This window comes from Neoarius graeffei, chromosome 24, assembly GCF_027579695.1.
Source record: "Neoarius graeffei isolate fNeoGra1 chromosome 24, fNeoGra1.pri, whole genome shotgun sequence".
Lineage (NCBI taxonomy): Eukaryota > Metazoa > Chordata > Actinopteri > Siluriformes > Ariidae > Neoarius > Neoarius graeffei.
The window spans coordinates 1,216,656-1,228,210 of NC_083592.1; positions in this window are offsets into that span (position 1 = coordinate 1,216,656).

The following is an 11,555-nucleotide window of genomic DNA, read 5'->3' on the forward strand; positions in this document are numbered from 1 at the left end:
CACACTAACCCCTGCTCACAGTGACCTCTCACACTGACTTCTGCTCACAGCCACCTCTCACACTAACTTCTGCTCACAGTGACCTATCACACTAATCCCTGCCCACCGTGACCTCTCACACTAACCCTTGCTCACAGCGACATCTCACACTAACCCCTGCTCACAGCGACATCTCACACTAACCCCTGCTCACAGCGACCTCTCACACTAACCTCTGCTCACAGCGACCTCTTACACTAACCCCTGCTCACAGCGACATCTCACACTAACCCCTGCTCACAGCGACATCTCACACTAACCCCTGCTCACAGCGACGTCTCACACTAACCCCTGCTCACAGCGACCTCTCACACTAACCCCTGCTCACAGCGACATATCACACTAACCCCTGCTTGCAGTGACCTCTCACACTAACCCCTGTTCACAGTGACCTCTCACACTAACCCCTGCACCACACAGACAGCCTCAGTCTCTCATACATTTCATACATTTAGTATGATTACTGTTCCTGTGATTAGTATCACTATTATTTTTTTGGATTTAAGTACTGTTGTTGTTGTTACCTGGCCCGCTAAAAAGTAAGCATTGTAAGAGATTGTTTTCGGTGGGGTTTCTTTGTTTCTTTGTTTTTTTTTAATGATATTACGGGAAAATGGCTGGATCAATCTTCATGAAACTTTCAGGATAGATGGTCAATGGTCTCAAATAGAACCTCCAACATTTTGAGGGTTGTCCGGTCAAGGTCACCAAAAAGGTCAAGATTGTTTCTACTGCCTCATAGAGGTGCTAGCCACTACGGCATCGTGCTGTAAGAATGCAAGAGTGTAACAGTCGCGCACTGCACATGCGCATACACGTGTTCCTATTAAAATGGCCGGTGAGTGTATACAATTCGGTTCACCATTCGAAATAAATGGACTAAAGAAATCACTTTCAGACATATTTATGCTTATTACAGAGGGAAAGTGCGTTCCACTGAGCTCTAGCGCTGGGCCATTTCCAGGAAATAAGAGTTTGGGTCGTGGCGACAGCGTGTGTATGTCAGCCTCGGCTTGGAGGTTTCAGTTTGGAAAACTCTCATCTCATCTCATCTCATCATCTGTAGCCACTTTATCCTGTTCTCCAGGGTCGCAGGCAAGCTGGAGCCTATCCCAGCTGACTACGGGCGAAAGGCGGGGTTCACCCTGGACAAGTCGCCAGGTCATCACAGGGCTGACACATAGACACAGACAACCATTCACACTCACATTCACACCTACGCTCAATTTAGAGTCACCAGTTAACCTAACCTGCATGTCTTTGGACTGTGGGGGAAACCGGAGCACCCGGAGGAAACCCACGCGGACACGGGGAGAACATGCAAACTCCGCACAGAAAGGCCCTCGCCGGCCACAGGGCTCGAACCCGGACCTTCTTGCTGTGAGGTGACAGAGCTAACCACTACACCACCGTGCCGCCCCCAGTTTGGAAAACTGTAAGAGGAAAGAGTAGAATAATATACTGTAAAGTACAGACACTTGGTATATTTTACTTCTGTGATTTTTAAATTGCTCATTTTTGGATTGTGCTTCATTTGTGGCTACTGCCTCATAGAGTAAATATATATGCTGTATTTACTGTATGGACATGGGATCAGAAAACTTTTTTATTTATAAGCAGGAGCCACATGGACCCATAGGGGACCCATTATTATTATTTTTTTATATCTTCTTCTTTTGGCTGCTCCCGATTAGGGGTCGCCACAGCGGATCTTTCGTCTCCATTGCTCCCTGTCTTCTGCATCCTTCTCTACCACACCTGCCACTTTCATGTCCTCTCTCACCACATCCATGTATCTCCTCTTTGGCCTTCCTCGTTTTCGTTTGCCTGGCAGTTCCATCCTCAACATTCTCCTTCCCACATGCTCTGCATCTCTTCTCAGGATGTGCCCATACCACCTCAGTCTCCTCTCTCTTAGCTTAATTCCCAAGCTCTCCACATGTGCTGTCCCTCTGATGTGCTCATTCCTTATCCTGTCCAACCTCGTCACTCCCATCGCAAACCTTAACATCCTCAACTCCGCCACCTCCAACTTTGCCTCCTGTCTCCTCGTTAAGGGTACGGCCTCCAATCCATACATCACAGCTGGTCTCACTACTGTCTTATACATTTTACCTTTCACTTTTTCTGGGACTTTTTGATCACAAATGACTCCCGAAATCCTTCTCCAACTGCTCCACCCTGCCTGCACTCTCTTTCTCACCTCACTATCTCAGCCCCCATTTTCCTGCACAGTTGACCCCAGGTACTTGAATTCACCAACTTTCTTTACGTCTTCTCCTTGCATCTTCACTACACTCTCATCCCCATTCTCATTGATGCACATGTATTCTGTTTTGCTACTGCTCACCTTCATTCCTCTTCGTTCCAATGCATACCTCCATCTCTCCAAACTCAACTCAACCTCCTTTCTGCTTTCACCACATATCACAATATCATCTGCAAACATCATGTTCCATGGTGACTCTTGCCTCACTTCGTCCGTCAAGCTATCCATCACTACGGCAAACAAGAAAGGACTCACAGCAGATCCTTGATGGAGTCCCACCTTCACCTTGAACTATTCAGTCGTTCCAACTGCACACCTCACTGCTGTTTCACTGTTCTCATACATGTCTTGCACCACTCTAATATACTTCTCATTCACTCCACTCTTTCTCATACAATACTGTGGCAGCGGGGGTGTGGTCAAGCGTCGGTCTGTGAACGGAGGGTGGAGTCAGGGAAGGTAAGTGGCAGAATCACTACACCTGATGTTAATTAACCTGTGTTTGTGTGTCTTCCCCAGTGACCATGCCCTATAAAAAGGAGAGAGCGAGCAGAGGAAGGAGACTCTCCCCAACCAAAAGGCTTGTGTGTGTGTGTGTGTGTGTGTGTGTGTGTGTGTGTGTGTGTGTGTGTGTGTGTGTGTGTGAGAGCAGTAGATAACAGCTGAAAAGCTTCCATATTAATCATCACTGAAAAGTGTAAAAATAGAGTTTGAGAACTCAGTTCTGGCCTGCCGTGCTTCTGTGCTCCACCCACCCTAAACGAAACCCGGGATCCGGAGTACAGAACAGAACAGCCTCATGGAGTCCTCCCCCTTCAAGGACCTGATCCATGCCCTCGCCATGGCCCAACAGAGCCAGCACCAGGCGCTGGTCACTCTCCGGAAGGAGCAGGAAGAACGGCTTGAAACCCTGGTGCTGGCGCAGCAGGAAGACCGCCAGGTGTTCCGGCACCTGCTTGCATCGGCGGGGTCCACCATCACCACCGCCGCGGACCCTCCCCACCTCACCCTAACGAAGATGGGTCCGCACGATGACCCCAAAGCCTTCCTCGCTCTGTTTGAGCAGGCAGTAGAGGCATGGGGTTGGCTGGTGGAACAGCGCGGGGTGCGCCTCCTTCCTCTGCTAACGGGCGAGGCGCAGCTGGCCGCGCTACAGCTCCCCGCTGACAGCCGGCTGGCCTACGCCAACCTACACAGGGCCGTCCTCCAATGTGTGGGGCGCGCCCCGGAGCAGCAACGGCAGTACTTCCACGTGCTGCACCTGGAGGAGGTTGGCCGGCCGTTCGCATTTGGCCAGCAACTCCGGGAAGCCTGCCGGCGGTGGCTGAGGGCCGACAACCGCGACGCCGAGGGAATCCTCAACCTGGTGGTGCTGGAACAGTTCATTGCCCGACTTCCAGAAGAAGCAGCGGAGTGGGTCCAGTGCCATCGCCCGGTGTCACTGGATCAGGCCATCGAGCTGGCGGAGGACCATATGGCGGCTGTTCCGACGGCAGGACAGTGTGTCTCCTCTTCTCCCCTCTCTTCTCTCTCTCTCCCATTCTGTTTCTCGTCCTCACCCCATTCCCCCACCGCGGAGGCAGGGGCCGGCTCCACCCCAGCCGGCCCGCGGTGCCCTACCATTTCCTACTTCCATGTCTGTGTCTTCCCCCCCTCAGGTGAGTGAGCTCCAAAACACCGGTGCAGAGAGAGAGCCTGGGCCGGTTTGCTGGCGCTGCGGGGAGCCGGGGCACCTCCAGCATCAGTGCTTGGTGATGGAGGTGTGCGCAGTGGTCCGGATCCCCGATGCACCAGGGACCACCCTCAATCAGGCCGGAGCGTATTGCATACTGGTGAGTATCCAAGGGGATACGTATCAGGCTTTGGTGGACTCCAGCTGTAATCAGACCTCAATCCACCAAAGCCTGGTGCAAGACAAGGCATTGGGGGAAGCACAATTGGTGAAGGTGTTGTGTGTGCACGGGGATGTTCACAACTACCCTTTAGTGTCGGTCCACATTCTATTTCGAGGGGAGAAATTTAGAGTAAAGGCGGCGGTTAATCCTCGCCTTACCCACTCGATAATTTTGGGGACTGATTGGCTGGGATTTCGGGAGCTAATGACTTATTTAGTGCAGAGTGGGGTCCTGCCGTAGTTTAGCTGGGGGAGGTCCCGGTGTGGCATTGGCAGGAGCAGCTGTCACAGAGCCGTCTACGTCATCACCGCATCAGAGTGAGGAGCCACAGGCTCCTCCTCCCTCTCTCGGGGAATCCCTCGCGGATTTTCCGTTAGAGCAGTCGCGAGACTCGACTCTGCGGCATGCGTTTGACCAAGTGAGAGTAATCGATGGTCAAACGCTCCAGCCAAACGCCACACCGTCCTTCCCCCATTTCTCCATTATGAGGGATAGATTATACCGAGTAATGCAGGACACTCAGACTAAGGAGCCGATAACACAACTTTTGATCCCAAAGAGCCGCCAGGAATTGGTATTCCAGGCGGCTCACTTTAATCCCATGGCTGGACACTTAGGGCAGGATAAGACACTAGCCCGAATAATGGCCCAGTTCTATTGGCCAGGGATTCGCGGCGATGTCCATAGGTGGTGTACGGTGTGCCGCGAATGCCAGTTAGTAAATCCAGCGGCCATTCCAAAAGCGCCTTTGTGCCCTCTACCATTAATTGAGACCCCGTTTGAAAGAATTGGGATGGATCTCGTCGGGCCATTAGATCGGTCAACATGAGGGTATCGCTTTGTTTTAGTTCTGGTGGACCATGCAACGCGATATCCGGAAGCAGTGCCACTTCGCAATATCTCCGCACGTAGTTTTGCGGAAGCACTCTTCCACATCACCTCCCAAGTCGGAATCCCCAGAGATTCTGACTGATCAAGGCACTACGTTTATGTCACGCACACTGCGCGAACTGTATGGGTTACTGGGAATCAAGCCGATCCGCACCAGCGTTTATCACCCACAAACGGACGGCTTAGTCGAACGGTTTAATCGCACCCTCAAAAACATAATTTAAAAATTTGTAAGTGAGGACACACGTAACTGGGATAAATGGCTGGAGCCCCTGCTTTTCGCAGTGCGAGAGGTCCCACAAGCCTCCACGGGGTTCTCCCCATTTTAATTATTATATGGGTGTAAGCCATGTGGCATCCTAGATGTGCTGCGGGAAAACTGGGAGGAGGGACCTTCACCGAGCAAAAATGAAATTCAATACGTTATTGACCTGCGCACAAAACTCCACACACTCACACACCTAACCCAGGAGAATTTGCGGCAGCCTCAAGAACGGCAAATCCGCCTGTACGATGGGGCACGCACCTTAGGGAGTTCGCACCGGGAGCCTGTCCTTAGGTCGCCTCAGCGACCGGGTCTCACAGCCAACCCGAAGAAGTGTGCGATTGGGCGGGTGGAAGTACGGTATCTGGGCTTCCACTTGGGCAATGGGTAGGTGCATCCCCAAATTAATAAGACAGCAGCGATTGCAGCCTGCCCAAGGCCCAAGACCAAAAAGGGGGTGAGACAGTTCCTGGGGCTGGCTGGCTACTATTGTAGGTTTATACCTAATTATTCGGACATCACCAGCCCGCTGACTGATCTCACTAAAAAAGGGGCACCAGATCTGGTCCAGTGAACGGAGCAATGCCAGTGGGCTTTCTCTGAGGTGAAGGCTGCACTGTGTGGGGGGCCACTGTTACACTCCCCTGACTTTTCTCTCCCCTTTATTTTGCAGACGGACACGTTGGACAGGGGGCTGGGGGCTGTTCTGTCCCAGGAGGTGGAGGGGGAGGACCACCCAGTGCTGTACATCAGCAGGAAGCTGTCGGTGCGCAAAGGCCGCTACAGCACTATAGAGAAGGAGTGCCTTGCCATCAAGTGGGCGGTCCTCGCCCTCCGCTACTACCTACTGGGACGCCCTTTCACCCTCTGTTCGGACCACGCGCCCCTCCAGTGGCTCCACCGCATGAAGGATGCCAATGCGCGGATCACCCGTCGGTATCTGGCACTCCAACCGTTTAAGTTCAAGGTGATCCACAGGCCGGGGGCACAGATGGTCGTGGCAGATTTCCTCTCCCGTCGGGGGGGAGTTGGCTGCAGGCCGGATGGCTCCCTGGCCTGAGTTGAGCGGTGGGGGTATGTGGCAGTGGGGGTGTGGTCAAGCGTCAGTCTGTGAACGGAGGGCGGAGTCAGGGAAGGTAAGTGGCAGAATCACTACACCTAATGTTAGTTAACCTGTGTTTGTGTGTCTTCCCCAGTGACCGCGCCCTATAAAAAGGAGTGAGAGAGCAGAGGAAGGAGACTCTCCCCAACCAGAAGGCTTGTGTGTGTGTGTCTGTGAGAGCAGTAGATAACAGCTGAAAAGCTTCCATATTAATAATCACTGAAAAGTGTAAAAATAAAGAGTTTGAGAACTCAATTCTGGCCTGCCGTGCTTCTGTGCTCCACCCACCCTAAACGATTGCAACAAATTCCATAACTCAGGGCTTTTCAAGGTGTGAGGCGCGCCTCCCCTAGGGGGTGCCAGAGTTCTTCGGGGGGGGGGGGGGCGCAACGTGAGGAAAAATAAAACAGAATAAGTTACTATTGCGGACATTTAGTGAACTTCAGCTAGCCTTTGCCAGAGACAAAATGGATCGATTTTTAGTACCTAAAGCTACAGTGAGTGAGGAGACAGAGTCTGGGCCAAGCAAAAAAAGAAGGAAGTATGACCACGATTATTTAAAGTTTGGATTTTCATGGACTGGATCTGAAGATGCTCCACTGCCACAGTGTGTTGTCTGCCAAGAGGTGCTCGCTAACGATGCTATGAGCTGTTTAAAATGTGTAGTGGCTCGGGTGGATGGGGCACCATGCTGTGGATCTGGGGACCTGAGTTTGATCCTGGTCCGGGGTTGTTTCCCGGTCCCTGCTCGTTTCCTGTCTCTGTCCTGTCCAATGGAGGTGAAAAAGCCCCCCAAAAAAATATCTTTAAAATACATATCCTAAGGTACATTATAAGCATAAAAGAAAAAAAAACTTATACTAAGTTAAGCTAAATGTTTAAAAAGTAGCCTATTTACAAAGATATTTTTAAAACGATCAGTATTTACATTAGGCATTACATATCTTGTTCCACGGAGATTATATTTGCTTTTTTTTTTACGGGGAGATAGGGCTTAAGCGGATGATTATCAATCGACAGTGCTTTCTTGTATATTTTACAATCTTGTTTTGCTAAAAAAGTTTTAATGCACTTAGGATACGATACAAAGCGGCGCTTATGACATCTATCTAGAAAATTTTGAACTACATTAAGACTAGATTCATACAGTACGCACCATAAACAGATAAAGCATATGTAAAACAAGGCAAAACAAGAGATAAAAATAAATGATCAATTTCTAATTGAGTACACTGTTCCTTTCTAAGCGTTCTTAATACATGCAGACATTTGTTCGCCTTAGTCAATTTAGTCTTTGTGTGTAATGTAAATTTAAAATCACTCTGTAACGTAACTCCTAATAAAGGTAAGCTACTGCATTGTGGGATATCACTAACAGGCTGATATACATAATTATTACATTTCTTCCGCACTATTAGTTCCTTACATTTACTAGTGTTACATGACATCTGATTCTCATTAGACCATCTAAGAAACAAATTGACTAGATTTATAGAAGGGTCTGCTTTGTTATAAACAGGAGACACTATAGTAGAATCATCTGCGTATTTGAAAAGTATAGGATTACCATTATAATGTATGTAAAGATCATTAAGGAAAATGTTAAAAAGGTGCGGTCCGCTGACACTGCCCTGAATAGTCCCTTTGTTTACAGACTTCCAATTGCAACTGTGATTACTAGAGAAAAGTCTTTGTTGCCTATCAAAAAGAAAACTGTGATACCAATTGATTATGTATGGACTAAGCGCTAACTGTTTGAGTTTGTTTGACAAAAGATTATGCTTAACACAGTCAAAAGCCTTGCTGAAGTCCATTGTAAAAACTCTAACGGCTCTGCAGTCAATGTCATCCAGGTATTTACACACCTGGTGCTGGATGGTGATCAGTGCATTGGTACAGTTACCTCCTTGTCTGTATGCGAACTGAGAGGGGCTAAGGCTAGCTTCGACCATTTTCCTGGCGAAGTTCTCAAACACAACCTTTTCAAAAGCCCTCGGAATAACAGGTGTTACATTAATGCCTCTGTAATCTTTGTCCTCCTTCGGGATATCCAACTTGGGTAGCGGATTGATGTTAGCTCTCTTCCAGGACTCAGGCCATTCGTGCGTTGACAGTGATAAGTTCCAAACTTTAGAAATAGCAGGTGTTGGGGTGTCGTGGCTCAGGTGGATAAGGTGCCATACCATAAATCCAGGGACCTGGGTTTGATTCTGACCTCTCATTTCCTGTCTCTACACTGTCCTATCCAGAAAAAGCCCCCAAAAAATCTTTAAAAAGAAATAACAGGTGTAAATATTTCCGAAAAGTCTTTCCAGCTCCAGAATGGGATCTCATCCGGGCCAGTAGCAGTTTTCTTTAATTTCCCAAGAGCATTCCAGACCATTCTCTCAGATAATTCGGGAACCTCCACATCATCGGCAATTTGCATGTTGATTGGTCGTGTGTAGTTGTCATCACAGCAGAGTTACTCGAAATAATCATTAAGACGGTCCATAGTATGTTCATCCAGAGCAACGTAGGTCGAGTTACGGTGCTGAGAAATAAAGTCTACGTTTTTCCACCACTCGCGGCTCCCTAAGATGGTAGAAGGGTTTCTCCAGTTCTCACTAATTACTTCCGAAATTCTGCTATTAATCACTTTAAGGCGTTCTTCGTTGTTTGGAGAGAGAGAGATTCTTGATTTTGCTCTAAACATTGATCTTACGAGAGGAGTCATCCAAGCAGGGTCACGTGATGACATACCGTACGCACAGATCTAAACGGCATATATTTATCCATCAGTGAGTGAATCTTTTCTTTAAGCCGACTGACTGCCTCATTTATGTTTGTTGCCTCAGTAACATCTCCCCAGTCCATATCCGCCAATGCAAGATACAGCGCTCGCTTGCGGTGTTCTCTACAGTCACACACTAGCACTTTACGACGAATGGGCTTCAGTTTATGACCCGCTGGCAAAACAAAGCCTTTGTGATCAGTTTTTATTAGCATGTGAATGGGATAAGCTTTTCCAAAAAGTTCCGAACGGTTGGTTAGGCAGTTGTCAAGAATAGCATTGCCCCTCGTGGGGAAATCAACCATAACGTCCCACCCTGACAAAACCTTTAGTTCTTGCAAATCCAATCGATTGAGATCACCGCCACATACCACGACTATTTCAGGGTGTTTTTCCAACACCAAGTCAACAAAACCAACCAAATAGCCCATTAGATCTTTGTCACGGTTTGTCAGCACATTTCCAATTACATCTTTCATCACTCTTACCTGCTGTACATCCCTCGCTTCCCTGTTTCTCTGCCTAGCTAGTCTGTACAGGTCTTTCTCTCCTCCTTTGGTCTCCAGTCTTTCGTATAACTCCTGGTATGCATCTGCTTTCACCTTCGCTACCGCTCTTTTTGCCTTCTGTCTCGTCTCTCTGTATAACCGCCTGCTTTCCTTGTCTCCCTGCTTGTTCCAATTCTTCTTTGCTAGCCTCTTCTCTTTTATAATTTCCTGCACTTCTTTGTTCCACCACCATGTCTCCTTGTCTTCCTTCCTCCTTCCCGATGACCACCCTAGCACCTTCCTACCTGCCTCTCTTACTAGTACAGCAGTAGTATTCCAAACTTCTGGCAGACTTCCATGACCACTCAATGCTCGTCTCATTTCTTCCCCCATTTCTTTATGATATCTTCCTTCATATTCATCATAAGTGCTACCGGGTGGGGTTTGTTTTGCCTGGAAACACTTTGCTGTTGTTGTTGTGTGAAATATCTCCTCACTGAGCGACCCTGTGGCCTGTGTTCTACAGAACTGTGTTTGTGTGTTCTGGCACTTGTCACTTTAGAACAGTTACATCTCAGGTCTTACACTTTTCCTACTGTTTGTTTGTTTGTTTGTTTGTTTTGCACATAGTATGAGACACTCAGTGGGGAAAGTTTATCTCCTGCTTTATGGACATTAAAGTATTTAATTATGTATTATAATTCAGTTCACAAAACATTCTCTGTTTTCTCCAACAACATTTAATTCCTTTAGTCATTAATATAATGTTTACCTCCAGCACGTGGAGCGGAGCCCCGCGGAGGGATTGCGTCACCGGAAGTTAACAAAACGAAAGCGAAAGGTGTCAGAGAGAGAGAGAGACAGAGAGAGAGAGAAGAGCTTCTCCTGGTGAGTTTGTTTCAGTCTCACACCCAGAGTGCAGGTTTAAACCCGGAAGTGTGTTGAATGTTTTGATTAAATCCTGTAATTATTTTAATGGTCACTGCGAGCTGCAGTTTATCACTACGTTCAGACTGCGACCTGAAACGACCCATATCCGATTTGTTGTGAAATCCGATTTTTTTGTTCGGCCGTTCACATTACCAATTATATGAGACTTGTATGCGATCTCCAATATGAACGGAAAACGACCCAAAAGTGTCCCGCATGCGCAAATTGACACGTAATAAGCTCATCTACGTAATACGTAAACAAAAAAAAGCGCACTCTTCATGTTTAATGATTTTTTTTGTTTTGTTTAATTATCTGGTTAGTGTTAAAGTGTGAGGTCTCGTGTGTGTTTTTGTTTCTGAACTGAAATGAAAACGTGTATCCTGGTAACGAGGGTTGACTCCTAAATGTCTCTCTAATTTCTATATAAGTGCACTACATGTTACTAGGAAGTAATGGATTTTTAAACTCTATATAGTGCACTCGAGCTTCAGTAGGCAGTCATTTGGGATACGGCCGCTGTATTACCAAACTCTTAATTCAGGCTTAATAATTTGCACATATTTATTTCGTCATATTAATAAACTTTTTCTACATTTTTATAAATATTTATTTAGATTGTTTATAGCCAGCTGAATTCTGCAGCTTCTCTCAGCGCTGGCTCAAGGTGCAGAAACACCAGTGCAGTTTGCGATGGAGATGAGGCGAGACCTGGCGATGTGGTACAGGATGGTTTAAGTTATAAATCAGTTATAGAAACTGTTTTATTTAATCAGGCTAACAGATCAACATCCAGGTCCCTACCAAATCCACCATTAGCTTGATCAATTCTATAAAAGTCTATTTAAATTCTGAAAACTGTACAAATGTTGTTGTTTTCCACCAAAGAGGCGGGATTAGCCA